General features: G+C 43.6%; 1 non-coding gene across 1 annotated transcript; it reads right to left on the bottom strand.

Annotated features, from left to right (window-relative positions):
* Positions 1-937: 937 nt before the first annotated feature.
* LOC119930204 lies at positions 938-1,075 on the bottom strand. The gene has a single exon (XR_005451692.1). It is a non-coding gene; the product is annotated as a small nucleolar RNA SNORA7 (small nucleolar RNA).
* Positions 1,076-18,105: the final 17,030 nt, after the last annotated feature.

The following is an 18,105-nucleotide window of genomic DNA, read 5'->3' as shown; positions in this document are numbered from 1 at the left end:
CGGCGTGGCTCAGTGGAAAGAGCCCAGGCTTTGGAGTCAGAGGTCATGGGTTCAAACCCCAGCTCTGCCAATTGTCAGCTGTGTTAATTTGGGCAAGTCACTTCACTTCTCTGTGCCTCAGTTACCTCATCTGTAAAATGGGGATTATGACTGTGAGCCCCCCATGGGACAACCTGATGACCTTGTAACCTCCCCAGCGCTTAGAACAGTGCTTTGTACTTAGTAAGTGCTTAAAAATGCCATTATTATTATTATTATCTCTTCCAGGAAGCCTTCCCGACTAATCTCTTGTATCCCCACCCTATTTTCCTTCCCTTCTCCTTCAACTGGAAAAGCAGCATGGCCTAGGGGATACAGCACAGGCCTGAGAGTCAGAAGGACCTGGCTTCTAACTGCAGCTCTGCCACTTTGCTGTGTGACCTTGGGCAAGTCACAGGTCCTTCTGTGGGGTTCAATTATATCACTTTCAAAACAGGGATTAAGACTGTGAGCCCCATGTGGGACATAGACTATCTATACCACTTTGTACAGTCTTGTCTTATGCCATCGAGTCGTTTCCAACCCATAGTGACACCACGGACACATCTCTCTACATCTTTGGGCAAGTCACTTAACTTCTCTGGGCCTCAGTTACGTCATCTGTAAAATGAGGATGAACACTGTGAGTCCCCCGTGGGACAACCTGATCACCTTATAACCTCCCCAGCACTTAGAACAGTGCTTCGCACATAGTAAGCGCTTAATAAATGCCATTATCATTATTATCTCTCCCAGAACACCCCGCTCTCCGTCTGCAATCGTTCTGGTAGTGTATCCATAGAGTTTTCTTGGTAAAAATCTGGAAGTGGTTTACCATTGCCACCTCCCGTGCAGTACACTCAAGTCTCTGCCCTTGACTCCCTCCCATGTCCCTGCTGCCCAGCATGGGTGAGTTTTGACTTGTAGCAGATGGCCTTCCACTCGCTAGCCACTGCTCAAGCTAGGAATGAAATGGGTAGGCCTCGGCTTGACTCTGCCTCCCATAGTCGAGACCGGTAGAGTGCTGGACACTCTGCAGGTGCGACCCTGAGAGGGTCTTTGTACAGTAGCTGGCACATATAAACACTTAAAACTACCACTAAAAAAAACAAAACGAATACCACAATTACTACTTGGCTGGAATCTCGCAATGGTAAGTATCGGAGCCCTGGATCCCCTACTCGTTGCAAGATTTCTGCAGGCATGCTCCCTCAAACCCAAGGGCTTTGAGAGTTGACTCAAAAAACCCCATCGCTATGAAGACCGTGACTTGGACCTCTACCAAAGGGTGATCTCCCCAGCCCCTTCTACGAAGGACCAGAGAAACAATGGTTGCAAAGAACTATCTGATACTATAACTTTCACAGAATTTCCATTTCTTAATCGGAGAGCAATTTATATGAAACTCTCTCTGGTCGAAATATTTCAAGTGTGTCACACACAAGGACTAGATCAACCAGTTAAGCATTCTTCAGAGAGGAAACAACTTGAGAGATGCGGTAAAAAAGAGCCTCAGGTTGTGTCTGGGCCCTTTGTCTCCTGGTGGCAGCTGAATTATGATTTCCAACTTTAGCCCAATGGCTTTGATTTTTGCGCATGCATTCACTTTGGAGGTGGTGAGTGGGATTAAAGACAAAAAAGATGAGGATGTCAGAGTAGCAATTGTTTTGCTTCTAAAAAAAACCAATTTCTTTTCAAGGCGAGTGTTGTGATTCCATTTTTTTCCTTTAAAGGAACAATCTTTCTCTTCACAATTTTCTTACCTTTAGAGAGATAATTATTGCATGGAGCTTTCATTTTTGAAATGAGGACAGGTTGGGGAAATTTGTTCTGTAGGAAACTTGAGAACTAGTCAGCTATCACGAGAGGTGAAGACCTCAGAGGCTACAGAAGACTGTTGGTCTATGGCAAAGGTACAAAGCATTTGTAATGTGTCACTCAGGCCACAGGTTGGTCTTTCATGTGCAAAGATCTTTGCCTGTCTTTCATAGTTAGTTCCCTCTCCACCTGTCTGCTTGTCCATTGCGCTCTGTGGCCCAGATAAAAAAGATTTGCAAGGAAAAAAACCATTTGAGTGTCCTGGGCAAACTAATCCATCAGTCAATCCATCGCCACTAGCACTACCACCGATTACACCTGAAGTCACGGGAGCGAGTCTCGGGAAAAGCGAGAATGCCTTCCAAGCTTATATTCTTACATGGAGTCCCGGATGTGATTTATTTTTCAAATTCACAACTCTATGGATTCAAACCCTTTTAGGTTAAACGTTTAAATGGCCCAGAGAAAATGTTTAATGTGTTTTGGCTCTGCGGCAAATAGTTTTCCAAGACTGCCTCATGAAAGTTTCATGTCTCCAGTTGTTTATGGCGTCTCAGTGGCTGTTGATGAATCTAGCTGGAGTTGGCATGGATGCTGGAACAAGCGGCCGGGGCCCAGCTGGACCTATGGCAGTTTCTGGTCCTTCTGCTCTGTTCCCAGCAGAAGCTGTCAGCCTCTGCTTCTTCTTCTTATGAAGCAGTGTGGCCTAGTTTACCAGCGTGGCCTAGTGGATAGAGCCTGGGTGTCAGAAGGACCTGGGTCAAAACTCAACTCCGCCACTTGTCTGCTGTGTCACCTTGAGCAAGTAACTTGACTTCTCTGGGCCTCAGTTCCCTCTTCTGGAAAATGGGGATTAAGAATGAGCCCTGGGTGGGACAGGGACTGTGCCCAACCCAATGCCTTTTATCTATCCCAGCACTTGGGACAGTGCCTGGCACAAACTTAGCGCTCAACAAATACTACAGTTATCATCATTATTATTATTATTATTCTATCCTGTATCCAGCTGACCTAAGGCAACCTCTGTTCCTTCTGCCTGGATACTTACATTTCAGTCTATGGGATGGTCTGAGTTCACAATCGAGTTGTTGAAGCACTGGCTGGGGGAATTTGCTCGGGAATTGGATTTTCGATCACGATCCATCAAAGGGAACATTGTCTCACTATTCCAGTCGGGCCAAACAGTGCAAAGGGTAAGGAAAGGGAAAAATTAAACCAGTCAATCAATCAAGTAATCAATGGTATTTACCGAGCACTTACCTTCTGTAGAACACTGTATGAAGAGCATGGGAGAGTAGGTACAATACCTGTCCTCAAGGAGTTTACAATCTACTGTGTGCAGACCATTGTACTGAGTGTTTAGAAGCATACCATCAACATCATCAGTGGTACTTACTGAGCACTTACTATGTGCAGAGCACTGTACTAAGTGCTTGGAAGAATACACAAAGTTGGCAGACACATTCCCTGGCCACCACGAGGTACAACAGAATCAGTAGGTAGGATCCCTTCCCTCAAGGAGATTACCGTCTACCATCTGCAGAGCACTGCAGTGAGAACTTGGGAGGGCACACTAAAGTTAGCAGAGCCATTCCCTAACCTGAAAGAGCTAACAGTCTAAAAGGGAAGACAGACACTAAAACTATGCTACATCAAAGAGACTTCTGCTCCCATCAACTTCCATTCTCTATTATTTCAGTGAGAGCAAACCATTTGAGGATAGTGATCATGGCTCCTAAATAAGTAGCTGTTTAGAGAAGCAGCGTGGCCTAGTGGAAACACCCCAGGAGCAGGAGTCAGAGGACCTGGGTTCTAACTCTGACTCTGCCACTTGTCTGGCAGTGACCCTAGGCAGGTCACTTCCCTTCTCTGTGCCTCAGTTCCCTACCTGCAAAATACTTTTTCTCACTCTTACTTAGACTGTGAGCTCCATGTGGGATCTGATTATCTTTTATCTACCCCACTGCTTAGCTCACAGTAAGCTCTTAACAAATACCATTATTTTTAATGCTAGTAGTAGTAGCAGGAATAATAGTAGTAGTATTCACTAGCCCACATATCAAGAACTGAGTTCAGGCCTCTGTAAAAGGTAGGTGTTCCATAAGCCCTATTGATAGATTGACTGATTGAGAGCTCCGGAAGTAATACTGGCATTTAAATTCAATAGCGCTGTCATGGAACAGTGCTAAAGAAGACAGGGCCCTCTGCCTAAAAAACTAGACCATGAAACACACAAAGCAAAATAAAAATGAGGAAGGAAAAAAAAGACAAGGACAATGGTAAAATAAATAACAGCTACTGGAAATTATGGTGAACAAGTAGGTTTAAGGTCATTCACCACTCTCTAGCAAGCAATGATGGTCTGTAACTCCTAACACGTGGAATGGGCGGCCCCAGCTCTGGCCTGTACATTAATGGAGTGAGCTGGAGGATGGCATTTTGATCAAGGCCAACAGTCCATAAATTAGAAAACAATCACTCAATGGTACTTGTTGATAGTTTACTTTATGCAGAGCACCATACTAAGCCTTGGGAGAATGTAATTATTATTATTGTGGTTATTATTCCTAGTTATAAACTCTCATTTCCTTGACTCCTTCAGTGATTCCCTTGCACTTGGATCTGTACCCTTTGATCACTTGATATTCACCCACCTTCAGCCCCACAGCGTTTAGGTAAATGTCCGTAATTGATTTTAATGTTCGTCTCCACTGATAGAGCACTATGCTTCTTGGGAGCAGGGAACATGTCTACCAACTCTGTTATATTGTACTTTCCCAAGCACTTAGTACACAGTTCTTCTGTTCACAGTAAGCGCTCAGCAGATACCACTGATTTATTAATTCCCAAAATGATGTCACCAAAGGCTATCAACAGCTTGCTGTGCCCTCTCCTCGGTGCAGACAGAAAAAGATATACCAGATATATAAACACCTTGTCTAAGGTTACGTGGCAGGGTAGGAGTAGAATTGGGATGAGAACCCAGGCCCTCCACCTCTTAGTTCTGTGCTCTTTCCACCAGGTGACCCTACTCCCTTCCTCCCCACGATGGATAGAATCTGACTCACGTGCCAACACACACACACGCACGCACAAGATTACAAGGATTGGTTTGTCAGGTCTACCTTGATGCTGAGTATCCAGGGATGACTTTTCTGGTTGAATCATTTCTATTCACCCGCGAGTTCCTCAGTGAAATTTTCCTATGGGCTCTCAAAGCCAACAAGTCTCACATCCGGCCATTCGCCTTCCAGAGTCAGGATCACTGGGCAAACCACAACTTGGTTCCACAGCCCTATTGCAGATGGTGCCTTTCCCCGTCTCTGCCAAAATTCCATCTTTAGGGCTTCCGTCGGACGTGCGGATGAGGCTCAGCTGGGGTAACGTGCAGGACGGACGATGCAATAGCAGATGCACGAGCCCATTTCCCACTGTTGACCATCAATGTGAAGACAGAAGAAAATTGTGAAATGCAGTCAAGAACATAAAGTCAGTTAGGTAAGTCTTCTCCACGCCCAAAACACAAGCCATTGTTTCAAAAAATCCTTTTAAAGACAAACTGGATTTATTTAAACCAGTGTCTGATGAGGAGCCCAAATACATAATCAGTGAAGGCTCCCTGCCGAGGGAGACGAAAAATGTATCATCTTAGGGTTATACAGTCTACCGGTGTATTTATTGACCTATAAAGAGTTTCACTGTTTTAAAAGACAAATATTTTATAACTTGGTAAAGATTTTTTTTCTTTTATTATATGTTTGATGGGCACAGTAAGCAGTGGCTGGGTCTTTAGGGAACAGAAATCAGAACAGCGCAGAATCTGAGTCCGATTCAATTTATTGTTGGCACTTCTTTCCCGTAAATTCTAGAGTCATAAACTCCACGGTTGTTCCGTGGCTTCGCCATCACAAATTCAGAAGCAAATTAAGTTTTGAGCCATAAAAATCTGACTCACAATTTCCCCTGATTTTGATTCTAGGGCAGTCCCCGGGAGGAAAAAGAGTTTGGTTGAATTTATAGATGAACCAATTGTCTTTGATTGCTACTGGACACTTTGAAGTGCTTAGTACAGTACTCTTCATAAAGTGCTTAATAAATACAACTGATTCATTGATAGAGAAGACCTGCATGATGAAAATAATATTCACATTACTTAGAAGTCGCCAACTACTACAATTAAAAACCCATTCAACTGGAAACCAATTCTCAAAATGTCCATATATGCTTTCCGGCCAAAATAGAAATTTCCTTTCATAGTGAATGATAAATATGATGTATGAATTATAAATGCCCTATTAAAATGAGAAACGGTGAAAAATGTTAACTAGAAGAAAAAAAATCAAGCAACGAGATGGTTGAGACCAATAAAACCCAGTGCCATTCCATTGGAATTAATTCTCTTTGATGATTAGTTAAGTAGGCTAGACATTAGTTGAGTCGCTTTGATCATTTTGTCCGAGCTTCATTAGCTCATTAACCATTCTGGTTCTGCTTCAGAGACAAAGATCCATCCGTTGAACTACAAGGGATTCAGTCAGGAGTGAACACAAGTGGAGATCCACAGCTGAACTCAGCGGGGCTTGGATGTGTTCTGAGACAAAATCGGAGGAGGGGTCATCCGGCCATCTGAAACTCTAATAGTCTACATGCAGGTCCTGCCATATGACAGAGTCAAAGAATGGAAGAATTCAACTCATCAAGGGCGCCTAGCGAATTAGACGCCCACCGAAGAACGTGAAAGCTTCACGTACGATCCAGAAATGACTGCCTGCCTCGGGCATAGGTCAGAGCTGAGCCTCCAATGGGAGTAGAGTGTCCCAAACAATCATTTGCTTGATAGTTTCTCCATGACAGACTCCTGCTACTACCTCCCTCTGGACATCCAGTACATGCACAGTCTGGAAGAAAGAGCATGGGCATGGTTCTAATCCCAACTCTGGGATTATATAAGCAGCAGGATATAGTAGATAGAGCTTGGGCCTGGGAATCAGAAGGACCTCATTTCTAATCCTGGCTCTGCCCCTTGCTTGCTGTGTGACCTTGGGCAAGTCATTTAATTTCTCTGGGCCTCAGTTACCTCACCTGTAAAATAGGAATTAAGAGTGTGAGTCCCATGTGGGACAGGGACTGTGTCCAACCTGATTATCTTGTATCAACCCCAAAACATAGTACAGTGTCTGGTACACAGTAAGTGCTTAACATAAGCACTCAATAAATACGACAAGGAATACCATAAACAATAAAAAAGTTCTATCAGACAGCTGTTGCATGACCTTGGACAAGTCACTTAAATTATCTGTGCCTCATTTTCCTCAACTGCAAAATGGGGATTCAATACCTGTTCATTCATTCATTCAATCGCATTTATTCAGCGCTTACTGTGTGCAGAGCTCTGTACTAGGCGCTTGAGAAGTACAATTCGGTAATAGAGAGAGACAATCCCTGCCCAGAAGGGGCTTAGAGTCTAGAAAGGGGGAGACAGACATCAAAACAAGTGAACATGCATCAATAGCATCAATGTAAATAAATAGAATTATAGATATATATGCATCAAAATAAGTAAAAATGCATTAATATTTGTGAGCCCCTATGAGACAGGGAACTGTGTCCAACCTGAATTAATTCTATCTACTCCAGAGGTTAGGACGTTGCTTGGCACATAGTAAGTGCTTAACAAATACCATAAATAATCTACCAATCATGATGCCCCCCAAACCTGTCCCTGGTTCAGGTGTCCTATTGGCACATGCCATCCCCACTCCCTGGCAGACTAGTTTGATCCAAGAGAGTAAGAGGGGCTCCAGGGGCTACTGGAGATGAACCAGTTGGACATTTGGTGGTCCTTAATGATTCCATCTTTACACCTGCTGTGACCAGGCTTACTGAACGGCATCTCCTACTAAATCTTAAATCCTTCTCCTTCTTACCTCAACTGGAAGCTCCATGCAGGACAGGGACTGTGCCCAAATGGATAAAACCTTATTTCTACCCCAACACTTGGTGCAGTGCCTGGCACACAGTAAATGCTTAATAAATACCATGAAAAAAATAATTTCTTAACCATCAGCCTCACCCCAGACCCACCTCTGCTCTCCTCAGAAGCAGCATGGCATAGTGGAGAGAGCTCAGGCCCGGGAGTCAGAGGGTCATGGGTTGGTTCTAATCCCAGTTCTGCTGCTTGTCTGCTGTGTGACATTGGGCAAGTCACTCCACTTCTCTGAGCCTCAGCTATCTCATCTGGAAAATGGGGATTGAGATGGTGAGCCCCATGTAGGACAGGTACTGTATCCAACTCGATTTGCTAGTATCCACCCTAGGTCTTAGAACAGTGCCTGCCATATAGTAAGCATTCAACAAATAGCATTATTATTATTATTATTCCAGCCTTCCCTTAAAAATAGAGCCCAAGACAGAAAACGCCTCTCTGAGACTTTCTATTTTGATTCAGCTTTAACTGCACTACAGCAACAGTTGAGTTAGTTTAATGATAACCAGAAAGGGTGCCTCCAATCCCATTGGTAATGGAGCAGCTCCCTAGGCCTATTTCTTGGTAATTAAAACATGCTAGGGGTGTTTGTCAGAAGATTTCCTCTAACTATGGCACTTGGGGGTGGGGGACACTTGAGGTGACTTTTTTTTCTCCTTCCCCTAGACAGCAACCATGCCAGAGAGATTCCTTACCCCCACTGATAAGCTTTGCTTTGGAATTCCTATCAAAAGAGCTAAGGGTAGTCGCTACCTCAGAGTGTTGGCAAGAGACCAACCGAGGGATCCCTCCGAGCAGTTGGTGGGCAAGTAGGTGCAGATGGCTGAGGGCCGCCACTGTACAGGTCATGTCATTCCAATAAGTCACATAGAATGCGATGGGATGACATCGCGACTCCGGGGGGACACTTCACGGCAACCGCTATTGTTGTTGGTGGGTGATGGGAAAGGGGTGGGAAAGCATGAGGGAAGGGGTGGGGAGAGAGACAGGGCAGGAGAGAGGGAGAGGAGAGCAAGGAAGGGGAGAGAACAATAATAATAATAATAATTTTGGTACTTGTTAAGTGCTTACTACGTGCCAAGCACTGTTCTAAGCACCGGGGTAGATACAACTTAATCAGATTGGATACAGTCCCTGTCCCACATGAGGCTCACACTCAATCTCCGTTTTCCAGATGAGGTAACTGAGGCCCAGAGAGTTTAAGTGGCTTGCCCGAGGTCATACCGCAGACCTGGGATGGAGCAGTGATTAGAACCCAGGTCCTTCTGGCTTCCAGGCCCGTGTTCTAACCTCTAAGCCACACTGCTTCTCTGGGAAAAGAAGGGTGGCAGGACAGACTAGCACTGTGGTGACATCCACATGGCTCATCCCTTATGCTGAGGCCCTGCTCAAACACCACCTTAAGCTTCAAGAGAAGCTGGCTATGGCTCAAAAATCCCAAACTGCAGACTCTTGCATTCGGGGCTTACTCTGTATGAAGCTCTGTGCTCAACAGTGGGGTAGACACAAGATGATCAGGTCACTCGCAGTCTAAGGGAGAATGAGCCAGGGCTCTTCTCTCCCTCTTACAGAAGAGGAAACTGAAGCCCAGAGTGGTGAAGTGACTTGTCTAAGGTCTCACTGCAAGCCTAGGCAGAAGTGGGACAATGTCCCATTGGTGTTCTCCTTCCCCGAGGCCATGCATCCTACCAGGATACTCCAGCTTCATTCAATATCTCAGGACAGTGATGGCTCCTCACTGCACCATGAAGAAACAGTTTGGTTTAGTGTATAGAGCATGGGCTTGGGAGTCAGAAGGACCTTGGTTCTATCCCAGCTACGTCATTTGTCTGCTGTGTGACCTTGGTCAAGTCATTTCACTTTTCTGGGCCTCAGTTCCCTCATTTATAAAATGGGGATGAAGACTGTGAGCCCCATGTGGGACAGGGACTGGGTCCAATCTTTACTCGACACAGTAAGCGCTTAACAAGTACTATCACTTTTATTATTATGATGATCTATCTACCCCAGTGTTTAGTACAGTGCCTGGCACATAAAAAGTGCTCATAAAAACACCATTCAAAAAAGCAAACATGGCATTCAGGGTCTCAGACTCACAGGTGGAGATTGCCCTCAAATTGTTTGTTTTCAAGCAATTTCTGGGCTGGTCCACAGAGCAGAAGAATCGCCAGGGGAAAGCATAAACAGTTGGCTGTTTGGACAGCATCAAGCTAGTTAGCCACATTGTCCACTGTGTCCAAAGGCAGAGATGAGACTGCAGTGCAGACAAAGTCACACATAGTAGGAGCCTAATAAATACCATGAAAAAAAGAAAATGTGACTATTCCTCAAACTGCACTAGGCTTCAGCATTCAAGACCGACCAAGTACAAAGCTCATTCCAGCTTCCAGGACTCCAGCAGTTGGCTGACACTTCTCGGCACTTTCCAAAGTCACCCCTTTCAATCTCCTCATCTTGCTATGGCTTTGCCACGTAGGAACACTGTATGAGCTGAGCACATGGGGGACAAGATGGAGGTTGCACAAGCACCCCAACTTGTCTGCTGTGTGACCTTGGGCAAGTCACAACTTCTCTGTGCCTCAGTTACCTCTTCTGTGAAATGGGGATTAAAAGTGTGAGCTCCACGTGGGACAACCTGATTACCCTCTCTCCCCCAGTGCTTCAAACAGTGCTTAGCATAAAGTAAGCGTTTAACAAATGCCATAATAATAATAATAATAAAGACCTGAGGAAAGCTATGTGGTGGCAACATAATAATCCAACCAATAGAATCAGAATTCTCCCCAACTAAATGAAGATAATAATAATGGTACCATTTGTCAAGTGCTTAGTTTGTCAAGGACTATACTGAGTGTAGAGGTAGAAACCAAATAACCAGGTTGGACACAGTCCCTGTCCCCACATGGGGCTCACTGTCTAAACAAATGGCCAAAAAGACAATTACTCTCCTGCCTTCAAAGCCTGATGAACGCACATCTCCTCCAAGAGGCCTTCCCTGACTAAACCCTCCCAATCCCTTCTGCATCACCCTGACTTGCTCAATTTTTTCATCCCTCCCTCCCAGCACCACAGAACTAATGTACATAACTGTAATTGATTTATATTAATGCCTGTCTCCCCCTCTACACTGTATGCTTTTTGAGGTCAGGGAATATATCTGTTATATTGTTATATCATACTCTCCCAAGTACTTAGTACAGTGCTCTGACCACAGTAAACGGTCAGTACATACAACTGAGTGATTGATACTGTGCTATCCTCTCCCGAGCACTTAGTACAGTGCTCTGCATACAGTAAACACTCACTACCTAAAATTGAATGAATTGAGTGAAGAAAAAAAGCACAGAAATCCAAACTGGGAGGGAAAATGGGTGGGAGTCAACCTACATTAGGGTCCATCTCCCTCTTGGGAGACAAACCTAACAGCCTCCCTTCTCCTGCACACTACAAACTCTACTTTAAGTAACTTCTCATGGAACACTCTCCAAGGATTAATGTAAACACTACAACTTACCAATGTATTCCATCTCTAAAATGGCCTGGGCTAACCAATTCCCAGTGTTGGCCACCTGTTGCGGGTCTGACCATCTCTTTTACTGGTTTAGATACGCCTTCCAAAAAATTTCAAAGGCTGTCCCTTGTCCTTGTCAAGGGGGATTAGGAGAACCATTCTGTTTGCCTTTTACCGTCTCAGTAACAATAATGCATATTCAATACCTGTTCAACCTCCCGTGCATATTGTGATCACCAGGTATGACAGGGACTTTGTCTAATCTAATTATCCTTTTTTTAAATGTATGTTAAGCGCTTCCTATCTGCCAGGCACTGTACTAAGCGCTGGGATAGATGCAAGATAATCAGGTTGGATGCAGTCCCTGTTCTACATAGGGTTCACAGTCTTAATCCTCATACAGGAGACAGGCGCCGGAGCAGGGTTTAGAACCTAGGTCCTTCTCACTCTCAAGCCCTTTCTCTATACACTTGGCAACACTGCTTCTCATGTCCTGAATCTATCCTAGTACTTAGAACAGTGCTTGGCACGTACTAGTCACTTAACAAATGCCACAAAATACATTCTTCATGCTCCTCATGCTCCAAGTGAAATGAAACAGTAGAAAGAGCATTTCCTGAGCGATCTTTTGGTGCGATGTGCTATACTAAACACTCACTCTAAAGCTTGGAAGATCCCAGATCCTGCTGAGATGTGATCCAAAGATTGATGGGATAATGTATCCGTGGAAGGATACAGAGCCTTAAATGATTTGGTTTCCGACCTGTGAGTGCTGAGAAACTCTGCTACACAGACAGAAGAATCATGGTTCTAATTTTGATGACAAAATCGTTCATTGATATTGATCAGTGTGCCTCTCCAACACAGCGAAGGTGATCGGCTGCCTCCATCCACTAACTCCCCCTGTCAATATTCTCAGTTTCTAAAGCTTCTAAATGGGCTCACTTAGACAGGTTTTTAACAGACATATAAGATATATAGTATTTTCAGTACTTTTAAACCCAACATGACTCTGAATTTATTCAAGAAGGAGAAGGAGCATGACAGTAGAAAGAGCACAGGACTAGTAGGTGGGAAAATTAGGTTCCAATCCCAGCTGGGTCACTTGCCTGCTTTGTGACCTCAGGGAAGTCACCTAACCTCTATGGGCCTCAGTTTCCTTATCTACAAAATGGGGTACAATAACCAGGTCTCCCTCTGCCTTCAACTGAAAGCCCATTTGAAACAGGGACTGTGTGTTATCTGATTGAACTGACTGTACACAAGGCAAACACTTCAGAAATACCATTATCATTATTATTGTTATCATTATTATTATAACAACTACTCATCAAATTTGGCCCACTACTTACCCCAACAAGATCAGCTTTCTTGTCTTTAGTCATTGGTATACGTAAATATACATGAGTTTCTGTGCATGCACAAGGCGATACACTGCTTTACAAAATGGATATTTACATCCATAGATCCATTACATTCAATCAGGAAAATCCTTCATGCTTTGAGAAGAATTAGGCAAACTGGTTCTTGAAGGCTCAGATTTTCATATTTTAAAACCCATATTTGGCCAAAATATTCAAGGATAGTATATAATTAAAATGTTTTTAGTTGATTTTCTGCACACCTGGTTCTGCTTTTCAGACTGTGTATGTGTCTTATGTGAATCTGAGGGTTTATATATGTCCCCCTATGGGCTATTAAGTTTGCTTCAATATGTGTGCCTGTATTTTTGTTAGTGTATCTTCAAGAGGGAGTCTATTACTTCTCTTGTATTCTCCCAAGGGCATGAGGCACATGCATCCATGAAAAGCAGCATGGCCTACTAGATAGAGCACAGACCTGGGAGTCAAAAGGACCTGGTTTCTAGTCCCGGCTCCACCACTTCTCTGCCGTATGACCCTGGGCAAGTCACTTCCCCGTAAACTGTATAATGGGGTTTGATTCTGTGCAACCTGATTTGCTTGAATGCCCTCCAGCACTTAGTACAGTGCCTGGCACAAGTTAGTGCTTAACAATTAACACAATTATTATCATTGTTTACTTCTCTGTGCTTCAGTTACCTCATCTGTAAAATGGGGATTAAGACATGGAGTTCCTTGTGGAACAGGGACTGTGTCCAATTTGATGTCTGTATCTACCCCAATGCTCATCATATTTATTGAGTGTTCAGTGTTGGCAGAGCACTGTACTAGGGGCTTGGGAGAGTACAACATAACAAAATAACAAGACACATTCCCTGAACACAATGAACTCACAGTCTAGAGTAAGCCCTTAACAAATATCATGAAAAAAAATAGTTGCTCTGTACAGTACTTGGCACATAGCCAGACTGTTTGATTGATTGATTATACCTGTTTCACCTATTATACTTCAACCTCTAGAGCTTACATTCTAGAGGGGGAGATGGACAATAATATGACAATCAATCCATTGACTGATCCGGTCATGGTAAGGGTCCTCCCTAAATATACGTCCAAGTTGCTGCTGCTGAACAGTAGAAAAGTAGAGTGTTAGCAGAGAGAAAGTTCCAGAGAGAGAGATCTGGGAGCTGAGCCCAAGCAGTTGCTGAAGGAGATGACAGAGACGGCCTTGCAAATAGTTAAATCCTATAAATACACCAGTGATTTGCCGTTTAACAAAACAATGAGTGCCTTCTTCTCAAGAAACAGTACCCTATAATAAGCAACCTGCTGAGGACTCTTTGGTTCAGACTCCCACCAGATCAAGACATTTGGAAGCCAAAAAAAGACATTCCAATCTCAGGTATTAAAGCAATACAAAAACTTTTGGGATATCTAGTCACTCACATCCCTGCAGAAACCATCATTAAGGATTTAAAGAAAAATAAAAAGAGGTAACAGCTTAGAAGCTTTGGCATGAGTAAGATACGTTATAACACCCTTGAGGGTACGGATCAAGTCTATCGATTCTAATATATCATATTCTTCCAAACTTTTACTACAGTGATCTTCACACAGCAGGCATTCAGTAAATACCATGGGTTGATGTTTTTTGGAAGTTTACACAGTTACCTATGACCTGTGGGTTGCCTCCCCTCATCAATCCATTAATCAATGGTATTTATTGAGTGCTTAATGTGTGCAGTGAAGCAGTGTTGCTTAATGGATAGGGCACGGGCCCTGGGTTCTAATCCCAGGTCTTCCACATGTCTGCTGTGTGACTGCAGGCAAGTTGCTTCACTTCTCTGGACCTCAGTTCCCTCATCTGTAAAAGGGGGATTAAGACTGTGAGACCCATGTGGAGCCTATTAACGTGTATCCACCCAGAGCTTAGTACAGTGCCTGGCACATACTAAGCACCACAATCATCATCATCATCATCACAGTACAATAGAGTCACTAGACAGTATCCCTGCATGTGACATGGCAAGGAAAACCTGTGGTTCATTCATTCATACATTCAGTTGTATGTATTGAGCACTTACTGTGTGCAGTGAACTGTACTAAGCACTTGGGAATTACAATTCAGCAGCAAATAGAGACAATCCCTGCCCACAATGGGCTCACAGTCTAGAATACTCTCCAGTCCTCAGATGTCAAACACAAGTGGAGTTTTCCACAAGTCAGTCTCAAACACAAACAAGCTCACGTTTTCTTGTTCCTTAACGGTGGTCTTGCCGGATCCCAGAGGGAAAGCCTATATAATCCTGTACCTCTTGATCAAAATGGTTCATGTTCAAGTCTATGTAAAAGCATTAGAGGGTCACTTTTTAAATTGTGAGTCCCACAAGGGACAAAGACAGTGTCCCCCTCCTTCCCCTCTCCATACCCCCCGCCTTACCTCCTTTCCTTCCCCACAGCACCTGTACATATGTATATATGTTTGTACGTATTTATTACTCTAGTTATTTTACTTGTACATATCTATTCTATTCATATGTTGCCAACCTGTACTTCCCAAATGCTTAGTACAGTGCTCTGCACACAGTAAGTGCTCAATAAATACGATTGATGATGATGATGATTTTATTTAGTTAATATGTTTTGTTTTGTTCTATGTCTCCCCCTTCTAGACTGTGAGCCCACTGTTGGGTAGGGACCGTCTCTATATGTTGCCAATGTGTACTTCCCAAGCGCTTAGTACAGTGCTCTGCACACAGTAAGTGCTCAATAAATACAATTGATTGATTCTTTCCCACCTGTGAATTTTGTCCCGGTGTTTAGCACAATGCTCTGCACACAGTAAGAGCTTAATAAATACTATTACTGCTACTACCTGCGGAAATCTCGACAGCCGACATCAAGAACCGAGATAACAGATTGCTAACCATCACGCCATGATCACCTGCTGTGGGGAATGAAGCTTTGCAGTGCTTTTGGCAGCCTGGGGCAGCCCTGCCTGCCTACCTGCCCAGGAGGCTCCGTACCCTGAAGGGATCATGGTGGGCGATGACAAGAGAGGACGAGGGGTGCCGTGTAGACCACCGGTTCTGGAATCCATGACTTTACCAGGGTTCTCGGTTCCCAAGGCACAGGACCAGCAGTATGGCCTAGTGAACAGATCTCAGGCCTGGGAGTCAGAAGGACCTGGGTTCTTATCCTGGCTCCAAAACCTGACTACTGTGTGATCTTGGGCAAGTCACTTCACTTCTCCGTGCCTCAGTTACCACTTCTTTAAAATGGGGATTGAAACTGTGAGCCCCGCAGGGGACAGGGACTGTGTCCACCCCAATTTGCTTGTATCCACCCCAGGGTTTAGTACAGCACCTGGCACATAGTAAGTGCTTAACAAATACCACAGTTGTGTTTATTATTATTATTCTTAGGTCCGAGGCCCTTCACAAAAAATGAAATGCAAAACTCATACTTGATTCTCATATAAAAATTACAAGTGTGATGGCTTTCAAGGTATTTCACTGTCTTTTTAAGGATCTATGCTTACAAAATCATAATTATTAAGGTATCTGTTAAGTGCTAACTATGTGCGAGACAGTTTGCTTAGCAATGGGACAGACACAACAGAATCCATTCAGGTACAGCCCTGTCTTCCATTGAACTGACAGTCAAAAAAAGGGAGGGAAGAGAAGGTATTCCTGTTCTCTAGATGAATACATCGAGGCCCAAAGAGGCTAAGTGACTTGCCCAAGGTCACAAAACAGGTAAACATGGAAGCAGTGTGGCAAAGTGGATACAGCCAGGCCCTGGGAGTCAGAAGGTCATGGGTTCTAATCCCAGCTCCATCATTTGTCTACTGTGTGACCTTGGGCTAATCACTTCGCTTCCCTGTGCCTCTGTTAGCTCATCTGTAAAATGGGGATGAAGACTGTGAGCCCCATGTGGGACAGGGATTGTGCCAACCAGATTTGCTTGTATCCACCCAGAGCTGAGTATAGTGTCTGGCACATAGTAAGCGCTGAATACCATAATTATTATCATTATTAAACCCTTCAATACTCACTTCAGTCCCATAATACTTACGTATTTTTAGACTGTGAGCCCACTGCTGGGTAGAGACTGTCTCTATATGTTGCCAACTTGTACTTCCCAAGTGCTTAGTACAGTGCTCTGCACACAGTAAGTGCTCAATAAATATGATTGATTGATTATGTAGATATTTTTATACTCTACTATTTCCCCTCTCCCTCATCCATTTTCATGCCTGTCTCTTTCTAAGGACTGTAACCTTCCTGTGGGAAGCAATTGCATCTACCAATTCTGTTGAATGGTACTTTCTGAAGTGTTTAGTACAGTGCTCTATACAAATTAAGTGCTCAGTGAATGTCAGTGATTGATTGAAAAGGTGGAGCTGGGATGAGAACGGAGGTTTCTTGGCTCTGAGTCCTTAGCTATTTACACTCGGCCACTGTCCTCCTCAAACTGCAACAAATGAAAACATCTTAGAAAGCATGCCAAAATTCTATCACTTCCTGACCTCGTGAAGCAAGAAGGAATTTAAACACCCTGAGCTTTGCTAATCACGTCAAGGATCTGTTAATTAGTTCTAAAAAAAAAAACACAAGTGGAAATTCTTATTGGTCACAAATACATCAGATTTTGAATAACAGAAATCTCCTTGATCAATCATTTTTCTTCTAACTCAGATTCAACCACCTCCTCCTTTAGTGAGAAAATTAAAAGCCAGGAATGCAGTAAAATAATGATAAACTTGCACTGTTGATGCCAAGGGAATTTATGTGAAAATTTAGAATCTGCTTCCATAGATTAGTGTGCATTCTTTCAATGATGCCAAAAGCAGATTGGGGCATAAATTTGTCCAGAAATCTGAGTTGAGATATTGATAGTTGTGGAAGGGTTTTAAGTGATCACTCTTACCAAATGTTGGCTTAAAAACAAAACCTTCTATCTGAGCTGCAGCGCAGTTATTACTTTTCACAGAGGGTACTTCACAGCATACTAAATTTGGGTCTGGGTCTGTCTGTCCACTTCTCTCTCTCTCCCCTGCTATTTATGGTGCAGTTGAAGAGCGTGTGTGCTTAGCCACTAAAGCCAAGTGTCCACACCTGTCCACATCAAACGCACAAAATATGTCTTTTGTTGATTAGTAACATTCACTGTTTGTAACATCTGGTTGTGTTTAAGGGGTTGCCTGGTACAGTGATGAGAGGTTCAGGTCTCCCCATGAAAAATAACTTTACAAACAATAGAGATACGCAAACATACACTGGAATCAATAGTTCAAGTTAATGAAATACTTCAAGGTCACTTCAAAAATCAGATTTTCTCACTGCAGCAGAGACTTGGGTAATGAACCTGGGTTGTTGATCTGGCAGTATGTGAATGGACAATTTGAT

The sequence above is a fragment of the Tachyglossus aculeatus genome, chromosome 6 (assembly GCF_015852505.1).
Source record: "Tachyglossus aculeatus isolate mTacAcu1 chromosome 6, mTacAcu1.pri, whole genome shotgun sequence".
NCBI lineage: Eukaryota > Metazoa > Chordata > Mammalia > Monotremata > Tachyglossidae > Tachyglossus > Tachyglossus aculeatus.
The sequence above is the reverse complement of the archived record's forward strand: the minus strand, read 5'-3'. Positions and strand labels throughout refer to the sequence as shown.